The 11,996-nt window shown below is 41.6% G+C and overlaps 1 protein-coding gene across 1 annotated transcript in view; it reads left to right on the top strand.

The window, feature by feature from the left end:
• Positions 1–4,648: 4,648 nt before the first annotated feature.
• The window catches only part of TSGA10 (testis specific 10), a 505,694-nt gene continuing 498,346 nt past the window's right edge, over positions 4,649–11,996 (top strand). Inside the window, exon 1 of the mRNA XM_085622835.1 lies at positions 4,649–4,794. The gene's annotated coding sequence lies outside the window, so the exon portion shown is untranslated. The remainder of the gene's footprint in view (positions 4,795–11,996) is intronic.

The following is an 11,996-nucleotide window of genomic DNA, read 5'->3' as shown; positions in this document are numbered from 1 at the left end:
AAATGGAGGTAGAAGAGCATTCTTCTAAGCTGCCAATAAATCTACTTTAAGCATACACCACATCTTACATATGACTGAAAACAACTTAGGAGTCAGATGATAATCCTGAGAGGAAGGAAAACTCCTGCTGAGTTGGTCTGCTATCAAGTCCAAATACCCTGAAACTGAATTGTAGACAGGGATATCAGATGCTTCTCTAAACATTACAAAATCACAGTTGAGATGCTTAAAACGGCAAGCGGACAAGTCCCTCCTGAATATTTATGAAATATTTGGCAGTCATATTGTCTGGTCGAACGAGAACGGCCTTCTCCTTAAGTGAAGGAGCAAATCCCAGATCAATTTTTCCAGCTCTCTCTCTAACTGGAAGAGTGTCTCCTCTCCAGAAGAGGTCATCTCCCCATAGAGGCCATTCCTACATCCATACTCTCCAACCTATACCATTAACATCAGACATCACTATAGTCATTGCCTGGGGGGAGAGAGTGATTCCCTTCAGAAGATGTGTAGGCTCCTGCTCCATTTCAACTTCATGTTTATTGTCAAATCATAGTTTTCACACACCAGTTTGCAAGAGTCTTGGTGTGATTCACTAACAAACCTAGATGAAATATAGCCCAAGCAACCATGGGAATAATTGCAGTCATCTATCAGAGAAAAGGTTTTCCCCAATTACTTTTAGGTCCAAGAGGGGGGAAAAAGGACGAATGTATAAAGTTTAAACCTCTTAACCGACCTATCTCTTTTTTATCGCCAGTAAGTACTCACAAAAATCTTAATATAAGTGCATCAATAATTCCCCATAAACAATACTGTTCTTGCATTCCAACAGACATACCACACAGGAAAAACGGGGAAAGCGTAGTTATTAAAAGTGAAAATACAGAAATGAAATACTAATATATTTTGATATTTTTGACAAATAAAAAAAACAAAAGATGAAAAGAAATTGTTTTTAGTAGACAATGAGTTTATTGTTTAGGGGGAATTATTGATGCACTTATATTAAGATTTTTGTGAATAATTGCAGTCATACCAGCCGTGGCCCATGCAGGTAAGAGTGGTGGGGCGGTGGGGCCGGCTGGGGGGAATTTCGACGGAATTTGACGAGGGAAAATTAAATAAATAATTACTTTTGCCTTGTCATCGTTTGTCATGACACCCCCCCACCCCCCCAGCCGGCCCCACCGCTCTTACCTACTCGGGCTGCAGCTGAGTCATACCCCCCTGAACCTGTACCATGACCTTACTGCTAGAGACGTTTGTGCTGAGAGAGATCTCAGAAGCCACATGATCTGTTGTATCCTGCATTCTGGAAGACACACCATGGCTGAATCTGTGCAAAATCTGGCTCCTATAAATTGTACATCCTGTGCTGTTGGAAATTACTCTCAATTTATGAGGAAGTCAGGGTCTAGGAGAGCTTTAATCCTCCCATATCTGTCCCTGATTTACTGGGATTTGGAGGAAGAGGAGATCAACAAGTTGTCTAGATAAGGGGTAGTATTGTCTCCTCCGTGTTAACAATGCATACTGGATAAGGATCACCTTGGTGTAGACTGTGGGAGTGACTTAAGGTTGAAAGTGGAGAACAGCGAACTGAAAGTGTGGACATTCCACTGCAAATCTTAACAATCTTTGATAATCCTGAAACATACATACATGCATATAAGCATCCTGAAGATCCAGACTGCCTGTGAATTCTCCCGGGAGAATCACTGGAATCACTTTCTACCAGCAGTCCATCTTGCAGTGGATGGTCCTGATGCAAATGAAATATTGAATTCAAGTCGAGAACTGCTCTGATATTTTGCAAATTAAATAAGTAATCCTTCTGATAGGAGGGAGACACAAAACGGGACGTGATGAGGGTAAGCAGTCCTGTTATACACCCAGAGTAAGTAAGGCGGGCTAAGAAGTGGTATTTGATGGGGCTTTGCAGCTTGGTACGACTGTCTGCATGAGGCGGATCAGCTGCAAAGTGTAAGGGCTACAGTGAAGAAGAGGACAAAGAGGTAATGATATGCATTAGATGATGAAGCTCAATAGACAGTGATTCCATTAAATTTAAGCAGGAATTGCAGATTTGAAATTGGTGCTCCATGACTGGGGTCCTTTGGGTTCAAATTACGGTCTTGTGAAAAGAGGTCATGTCAACTTCCCTGAAGTAGGTAGAAGTAAGCTGAGAACCAAAAAAAGGGGGAACTGGCTAGGGGTCAATCCCTTGAAATGCAGCTGCATGGTTGCAGGAGGGAGCAATATGCAATTCAGAACAACTGACTTGGATAAAGGTCCTCAAAAAGCAGTGTTGGGCTTAAAGTCCATGGACAGATTCTTGTTGCAAAGTTTGACGCAAATGTGGGAGGAGAGAATCATGCTGAAATTGTTGAACACTTTGTGTAGAACTACTGGTTTTTGGTGAGGAGAGTGTTCGCTGTTGGAGAATCTTTGAACTAAGACACTGAATTAAGAAAGAAAGACGGATCACAGAAATAGAATGTGCCTTGAGCATCATTCCTGGGTGGTAAGTAGCTAGGAAAACAGCAAACTTGTGCAGGAGGGAGAATCCTGCGGTTGGGGGATGATGAAATCTGTTAGTGGGGTCATGCTTGAATAATGGGGAGAATGATCTCAAGAGATTATCGACAGTACACTATTTTCTTTTCCCTCCATAACTCTCCTCGAACTCACCCTTCCTGGGCACAATTCCTTACTCCTTATCATATACTCTTATCTCACTCTCACCAAGTAATCACTTCTTCGGATGTTTTCTGTCTTGTTCCCACCCCACTTTTTCAGATGTGTTATGACACTATCACTCTCTCTCTCTCTTACTGGCAGACACAAAAACTCAAAAGCGATGACTGTGTTTCATTCACTGCCTATCAACAGGGCACAGGCTGAATAAACATTTGGTAAACTTGCACTAGTGAAAATACAGTTGTAATCCAAATTGATTCCTTTACGACTAGAGGAACAAACAATATGCACAACTATATATTTAATCAATGCACGATGATTTCAGGATAAAATGCAACCATTTTACATATATTTTTTTTGTGAAGATGAAGCAAAATAATGCTGGGTTTTGGTGAGGTAAAGAAGCAGACAAGAGGGAGATATCTGAAAAACACATGCACTCTCATGCAGTAGTAAGCCAAAAGAAAAAAATTGTTTGCTGAAAGTGAGCATTGGAAGGACAGAAGCCAGCCACTCAGAGAGATGAGGAAGAGGCTGTGCTCAGGGGCGTAGCCTGGTCAGTAAGATTGGGGAGGGTGAGCTTCAGGTATTCCAACAATCACGCTGGCATATCATGTTAAAACACATTATAGGTGGGCAAGAGAGGGGCTTAAGGGACAGTGGAAAAAGAGAGGGATGCAGATTGGTAGGGGTACTAAGTGAGGGAAAACACATTTTTGTAAGCGTATAAACATTTTTGAAGACTTTCAAAACAGAGAGAGGAAGAGAGTGTATGTTTTGTCTGTGTGTATGTAAACATTCCAAGTGAAATCCAACAGACACCTCAACATACCCGACTGACAGCACCTGTACCCAACTATTTACAAGAAAATAAATGTATTAGGGGTGTGACACCCCAAACACCCGCCATGAGGCTACGTCCCTGGCTATGCTCAAGTGGACAAGATGGGAGAAGGAAAACCGTTGAATAAGAAGCAAGCAAATGAGAGAGGTAAAAACAAACCAATGTAAAGAATGGGTGGATAGTAAGTCTCTAAAAGCACTTGGTAAGCCCACAAAGGTCTTTTCAAACCAGGCCATACATACCAACAGACTCGATTCAGGCAGGAGACTTCCGTAGTTTTTTAAGCAAAAAATGACTTTAGCTGTTTTCTGTCTACAATTGCCTCTGGTCCTATAGATGTCAATGGAGAAAATACATTCCACTGTGTTTTTTCAAAACCTCCCACTTTCCTCTTCTAAGATGTTGCCATGTATGCCAGCCAGACAGCTGTGCTGTCTATTAGACTCGGTCTAAATGACATCCTGCAACCACACGCTCTGCACAGCTTAGCTTGCTAGCAGCGTGGGTAAGCGCGTCAGCGTCCCACATAGGGGAAGTATGCACTAGGTTAATAGGAAATATAATGCTTCTGTGTTTTTCCCTAAATCTGTCTCTTATATGTTCCCAGCTGTTGGCGTGTCATTGCCAAAATGGTCCCGGTTGGGATCCCGGGTTTATTAAGTCCAGTTGGAGCCATCGAAGTGAATACAAACACCTTAGTGTTTTTTGTTTTAATCTACAGACAAAAAGCAGGCACGCGTCCCTGGTCATTTGGAGTCATCTGGTAACCTTAGAGGTAAGCGGCAGTAAAACTATCGGGTTTGACAGAATTCTACCTCCGCGACTATGATTTGGAGAGATTGTATCTTTTACAACAATGTGGGAGGCTGGTGACGCTATGTACCATGGCCCGGCAGGTTCCAGTGTGCACCCCTCACCCTCTGAGGTCGGTTGCCAAGCAAGCCACGGTCACCAGGCAACCGGGAGACGCCGGCTCTAGAGAGAAAGCCAAGGTTCTCCATAGTGACGTCAACAGCGGGGCGACTGTCTGCCTCGCCGTGGCGCCTCGCCTCTATATCCACGAGATGGTGCTACTCGCCTTCTTGTTATTGCACGGTTCCCAGAGCCGAGCCCTGGGATAGAGAAACGTAGACACACGAGACCTCCCCCGGCTGAGGCAATACTACACTTAAGTGTACTTAGCCTCGCACCGCGTCCCATCCATCTCATGAACCCCCGAAGGGCATCCCGGGACAAGACGTGAGAAGCCGGTGAGTACAAGTGTATAGGTACTTGTTCATATATTGTCGTGCAGCCTGCAGCGTTGTGCACACATCTCACCCCATGAGACTGTAAAGGATGAGTGAGCAGGGCAGCGTGAGACCACAGCGCGATCGCAAGCAGTGAGTGTGGCCAGGGCAGGATGTGTCTTCGGGTACTTAATGCCATGTGGTCACAATGCCTTGCTTGGAGAGCAGATGGCAGCGAGCTTGCCAGGACTTACCTATTGGTGTAGAAATGTTGATAAGCGAGTTTGAACCACGATTTTGTTTATAGCTTTTAGATAAAGCTTTAACAATAAGAATGCTTGAAATGCCGCACGAAATAAAGATATAGAAACAGAAACATCAAAGTAAAAGTGATTGTATTTAAATAAATTAACAAAGGGAATTCGAAAAAAGTTAGCATAATCTGTGATTGCATTTATGGACCGTTTAATTCAGAGCTGAAAAGTGATGGGAATGCTGCTGAAACTGAAGAAAGAGGTATGTAGGGATAAAACGCACAAACCCACTGCTGGTGTTGGGGGGTCACGGCCCTTTGGGGCACGGTGGCCCTTAGAAAACGTGTCTTCAATTGTTTAAATTTCTGGAGTTTTCTGCAAGACCTGTGATTGCATTCAGACCTAAAGGAGTGGCTGACGGTATTCAGTATTTTTGAAACTTGTTCTCCGAGACATGAAAAGAACAGTCCCCAAAAAACAGTTATAAACCTTCCTTTGGCTTCAAGTGGCAGGTGCACAAATCAGAGAGATTCACCCTATCGTGCCACCCCTCCACTGAACGCCCTATGGCATCTGTATAATGGAACCATACTTGGTCCCGATGGAGTTTAGAAACACCTTCCTTTGGCCTAGATCAATATTATCTGCTAGGTTCCTGCACCCCAAAAACAAGTATCAAGAGAACTTTCGAATTGTAAATATTTGGTGTGGTTTTCCTAGATCGACCACATTGCTTGATCAGTTAGCATCACTAAACTCACAGTAGGAGAAATATGTTCTCAGAGGTACACTCCAGGATTTTTTTTACTAATAATGTCAACTAGAGCGTTATGTAAACAAATAAAAGCTTATCATTCACAAGACTTAATTTATTGTTTATAGTACACGCTGGTGTAGTTTTATATGTATTGATTTCCCGCGAATGTTAGTATAGATTATATTTATAAAATCTCTTTATTTCCTTTCTACGATTTAACATCATGTGTATTTCTTAATCATATGTTCACTCGTGGGCATCTTGGCGCTGGGATAAGAGATATGTATTTTTACTTAACTCAATGTTACTAATTTTATCGAACTTTTGGTATGAAAGGCTGAGTGATCTCTCTGGAATTCGAACCTCTGACCCTAAGGTCAAACTCCGATTTATGTAATAGACGCATTGGTCCACTGAGCTACCAGATCCAACCCACAACAGTTTAAAGATACTGGTGTCGAGTCACAAAGACAAGTAAGAGTACTTAAAAGAGTACTCTTAAGTACTCAGACATGCCTTGGTGAATCGGCCTCATTTTATTGTACAAGTGTATTTACACATTGTTAGTCGTACAATATTACAAAAGGTTTTAGGTTATATTGTACAGAACTATACACATTATATTTTTTGCCCGAGTTTTTTTTATTTACAAACAACATTTATTGTACGTATTATTTTAGAGTATTCAGTAGAAATGCACGAAAAAACACTTTACCTATTGCTAAATCCACCATCTGTTATCGCTTGATAAAATTGTTTGGGCTCTTTCTTAAATTGTAATGACCTCTTAACAAATCTATACTTTTTCATGATTTTTAAGTTTTTTGTTGTGAATATTGGTTAATGCATGATGAATTAGAATTCTATGTTTTAGTATTTATGTTATTATTTATGCATTAAACAGTTTATGAAGTGTTTCTGTGGAATCATTTAAAAAATAAATGACTATAGTCACCACATCACAGAAAAACCTAATTAGCTTGTGAAAGATGGATTGCAAAAACACATCTTGCAGAAATATAGATTGAAAAACAGACTAACACGTGACCTTGCATGAAGAGCTCACTATATATATTTCGACCTGCATCCTTTCCTACTGTTAAGCACTTTCCTGCTGCAGGTGTGAAGTAAGTGTGGCTGGACTTCGGAATTAAATACAGGTCAAAATATTTGTAAGGGGATGTTATTCCAAGGTCGAGATTTTGTCAATCTGTGTTTCTGCCATCGGTGTTTTCATATGCAACACAGTATTCACTACTTACCAGACTCATTATAGGAATCTTCCGAAGAACCAGCGCCTTTCGATAACAATTTGTATCCCTGCTTTTCATTTAGTTCTATTTTTAAACTGGGTACATTCTTTAGAGGAAGTCCAAGTTGCAAGGTATAATTAGGGCAAAAATAGAGAAAATGATCCTTTGGTTCTACTCAGTGCTTTAACTGGGGAAAAAAAAGTGCAGGTACTCATTAAAATAGGGGTGTGGAAAGTGGGTGGGGCAAGGGGCGGGGCTAAGGGCAAAATATCATCATACATAGAAACTTCTGTACCAGTTGCAACACATATTAAAACACATGAGAAATGTGTTTATGTAAAAAAACACAGATGAACTCATAACACAAAATGAAAGTCGTGATGGCACTTTCACCCGAATGGTTGCTGCGCACCTGATTGACAGTGCAGAGTCTGTCTAGAGACCCTGTCCTGTTAATCACAGAGTGACACAAGCCCTCTCACCCCCCTGCAGTGTGGGAACATTCAAATGGGCACTGCTGGAATCTTCACCAGCAACTCTGGAAAAGGATACTTCAGGTGAGTTAATTACAAGCTGCTCGGAAGCAAAGCGGCCTCTGCCCTGCACTGGATAAGAAACCTAACCTGAGCCTGCCGTGCCGTACCGGTACTCTCCCTGGCTACAGATAAGTGCCAGTACTGATGGCAAAAAACTTCGGAAGTGCCGGTACATAGGGCTCTTTTCACAGAACTAACTTAAGACAAAATCCTAAACGTACTACTTTTGGTATTCACAGAAGTTAGGATTTTGTCTTAAGTTTGTCTTAAGACAAACTTAAGACAGACTTAAGACAGACTTAAGTTAGGATTTTGTCTTAAGTCTGTCTTAAGTCTGTCTTAAGTCTGTCTTAAGTCTGTCTTAAGTCTGTCTTAAGTCTGTCTTAAGTTTGTCTTAAGTCTGTCTTAAGTCTGTCTTAAGTCTGTCTTAAGTCTGTCTTAAGACAAACTTAAGACAAAATCCTAACTTCTGTGAATACCAAAAGTAGTAAGTTTAGGATTTTGTCTTAAGTTAGTTCTGTGAATCGGCCCCTCAGTACCGGTGAGTACCGGCCCAATTAAAGCACTGGTTCTACTGCAATTCAAAACTCTGATAATGGGAGCTATATCACCCAGTGCCTCTTAATTTATGGATTAAAGGTGTATCATAAAGCTCCAAAATAACCCCTCTTCAGTCCCTTTGAAGGTACCTGCCCTACATGCTATGTGTGTGACATTAGTGGGCAATAAAGGCTACACTGCATGACATTATCAAAGCTTAGCTAACTTCCGGTATTCAGTTAAATATATCACGTTAGGCTTTGCGGGTAGGAATAGACGGTGCTGCTTTATTTTCTGCAAATTCAGTTAATGTCAATCCAATGTTATGCATTATTTGGGTTGTAATAGAGATTACACTGCAGTCTGTCATCTTTGTTCAGGATTTGTAGATCCTTATGCTAGGCCAGTCCCCAGCTCAATGTATTCTTTTGCCAACGCCTTCTGGCTCCAGAGGATCAACTAGCTCAAGATTCGCCTGTTTCTGTTTCGCTGAGTCCAAAAGTGGCCTGGAGCGCCTTGAAGCTTTCATAGTGGAGGCTTCCTGTGTTTTTCTTGTCAAGATGAGACGTAGACCCTTAGTCAGGGCCGGCTTTAGGGCAGTGCAACTGGTGCGGTCGCACTGGGCGCTGACCTGTGGAGGAGGCGCTGTGTTTAGAAATATCTTATGATGGGAGAGATAAAGGGCAGTTTTGCAGGTGGTAGGGAGAGAATCCGAAGAGGTGGTCATGGGATGTGGGGGCGCCAAAAGTGATTGTCGCACAGGAAGCCATCAGCGCCAAAGCCGGCCCTGCCCTTAGTTTCACCTTGGTAGCAGCCCCAAATATAAATCTGGATTATTGCTACAGAGTTTCGAAACATTCTATAAATGTTTTACAAACAATTTTTCATATCAATGGAAGGATGATTTTGGCCATAAGTTTTTATTTTGATAAACTATTTGAGACACCATTTTGACCTGCGCAGTAAAGGAGAAGGTTTACTATCCCAAGAACTCCATCAGAACACCATGTGAAAATAAACAGTCTCTGATGGTTTTTGGCAACTGCTAAACTTGGGGCAGGATCATTTTTTACTCTAAATAAATGTACCTTATGCCCTGAAAAATTGGCAGTTGATGGAATCTTTAGCTTAGACATCTTTTACAAAGCGAGAAACTCATAGAAGTCTAACTTACTCTTGAAATGAATGCAGCAGTTGCCTACTCATGACTAGATATGATACGAGTGAAGGATGGGGGTCCAATGACGTGTAACCTTGACAAAGTGGGCACGTCAGTGGGGCGCTCAAGCACAAGCAGATCAAAATTGTGAATGCCCAAAATGTAGTAGCCTTTCACAAACCTTTTGAAACTCTATATAGCTGTATTTGAGGAAATACATATCTTACACCTAAACAGACAACATGTAAGCGGTGTGAAGAGTTGTTGCAAGTGTAGCACTCAGTTTGGAATTCGCCTGATGTAGGCAGAAGGGTTAGCCTGCATGTAAACAACATTTATTATTGGAAAGAAGGACAATGAAACAAATAAAACCTTTGAGTAGGGTTTACTGAAAAAAGGCATATACCCGCTACCTCTGTGAATACTTAATCTATACTGCAGATATTTACACAGAACCTGATTCGCAAAGGGCCTCCGCACTAGTGGCGGAGGCCACTCAGTCGTGGGGGAGTCTCCGTACTCTGGGCAGAATCTTCAGAATGAGAATTCTCATTGGGGAGATTCTGCTCCGAGTGCGGAGACTCCCTCACGAATGTGGGACCTCTGTCACAAGTGTGGTGGCCCTTTGTAAATTAGGCCCGCAGTGTCTAAGTACGAATGCTTAGAGTATGCACACAATAACAACTTACTCATATGAGCATGCAGAATTAACTAATTAAATAAGTTATAACTTTTCGAATATATCTTTGTAAATCATGCCCGTCATTTTACAATTGCACATGCGGACAACATCGTACTAGCGAATTTCTCAGCGTCCCACATGATTGCATCAACCTTTTTCATCTTAATTTCAAAGTTATCTATTAATTGCACCAAATTCCTCAACAATTGCACCTCCCAAGATTCAACATATGAACTATGGTCACTTTCTGCCAAGATAAACATGTTGTATGAAAATCCAAAAAAACAGGTTGATAAGCAATCATTATGGCACACCTCAAGGGACCACAGGCAGGCTTTGGTCAGGCACATATTTTGTAGCTGGCTGCTAACCACCATCTTGTGACCGCCTTCTGTGGCTGATTCATTCAAGGGTATCTTTTCAAATAAGTTTTTTTACACCTAAAGTAAGAAGAGCCTATATTCAAATAAACAGTGGTTGTGCTACATTACCCATTCTGGATGGAGGCAGTGAAAAGAATACTGTTTTTGCTATAACAAAAGCCACATTGTATAAAAATGTACAATGTCATAGGCATAAACAACTTATATAACTATTGCTCCATATCTGAGGTCTACTTAGGAAAGGCTTCCATCGTCTCACTGGAATTTATAGGGAACTACCATTGTTATCGACATTCAATTTAAGCATCAAAGTCACAAAGAGGATGTCTCAAACAAGACCGGTTTTATGGATGGAAGATCATTCTATAGCCCCCAAAATCTTTGAATTACCATGCCTTTCCTGCTCACTTGCCAACCCTCTCCGTTGTTGTTAATCATCTCCTTAGTGTCGCCCACAAATGATACATTCCTAACTTCCTCTTGATTTAATGCCCCTTTACCCCATTCCCCAAATCATGCAGATGACCAGCTTGGCCTCTACATGAACCATACTTAAACAGAGAACATTAAAATCTGTGATCTAACCCGCATTTTATATGTTTGAATTGAAAATCCACATTAAAGTGGTTTCTTCAATTAAATAAATATTTTTCAAGAGGCAACATTGAGGAAGTCTTAATCAGAGGTGAGACAGTGCAGACCCAAGAGTCTCCCTGATGCAAAAACATGAATAAAGTTGTCAAATGTAAGCTTATTTACATTTTGTAAACCTTAGTAAGTTAAGGCTCAAAACATTTAACAAAAACCTTACAACGACCAGTCACATACAAAGTGAACCTTAGCACTGTAGTAGTCGAATAACCTCACCTCCAACCCCTTGAGGAAAGCTGGGATGGAGCACTTGATCCAGGGAAAACTGCAGTCAGGTACTGAGAATTCTTGCAACCAGTCAGATGGTATCAAAGTCATAGTTGAGATCTGAGCAGCCATCGTTAGTTGGATCTGTGATCCCATTTATGAACCAGTACAACTATCGGAAAGAGTGATGGGGAGTCATTTGAGGTCTCCAACGTCTCACAAGTCTCTCAGTGTGATATAGCTCTCTGCAGCGTGACATGCATCATGCAAAGGGCATCACAGCCAATTTAGCCTCTTTGGCCAGTCTCCCTGACCACGCCTCTTGTTTTCTTTAAACAAGAGAAACCTCAGACAGATGCATGAGTCTCTGTACTAGGCATCCAAACGTTTGGGAAAGTCATAGCCCTTATCTTTTCATGCAACGCTGTACATGCTCTAGTTGTCCTAGTGGACTATTTCTATATATAAACAACAAAGGGGGAGATAGAGGAGAGGGGCACGAGGACTCGTTCTCGAAAGTCGTACTCAAAAAACCTTCGAGCCACAAGTGGGCGGTTTTCCTAGAGCGAGGGAGTAGCCTTGAGGTAAGTGTGCCTACAGGCATCCCTCCTCCCCCGTTTGGACTCATGATGCCTCAATGAGGCGTATAACATATCTCAAGGAACAGACCTATTAGGTGTTGTATATCTTTTAGTTTAACCATAATACAGTGAACTTTATGACTAAGGGAGTTGTAACAGGGAGTAACCTTCCTAGGTCCTGACGAAATGCCTTGGGGTAGGGCTTGAAACAAGTTGACCA

The sequence above is a fragment of the Triturus cristatus genome, chromosome 8 (assembly GCF_964204655.1).
Source record: "Triturus cristatus chromosome 8, aTriCri1.1, whole genome shotgun sequence".
NCBI lineage: Eukaryota > Metazoa > Chordata > Amphibia > Caudata > Salamandridae > Triturus > Triturus cristatus.
This window is presented reverse-complemented; position numbering and strand designations above follow the sequence as displayed.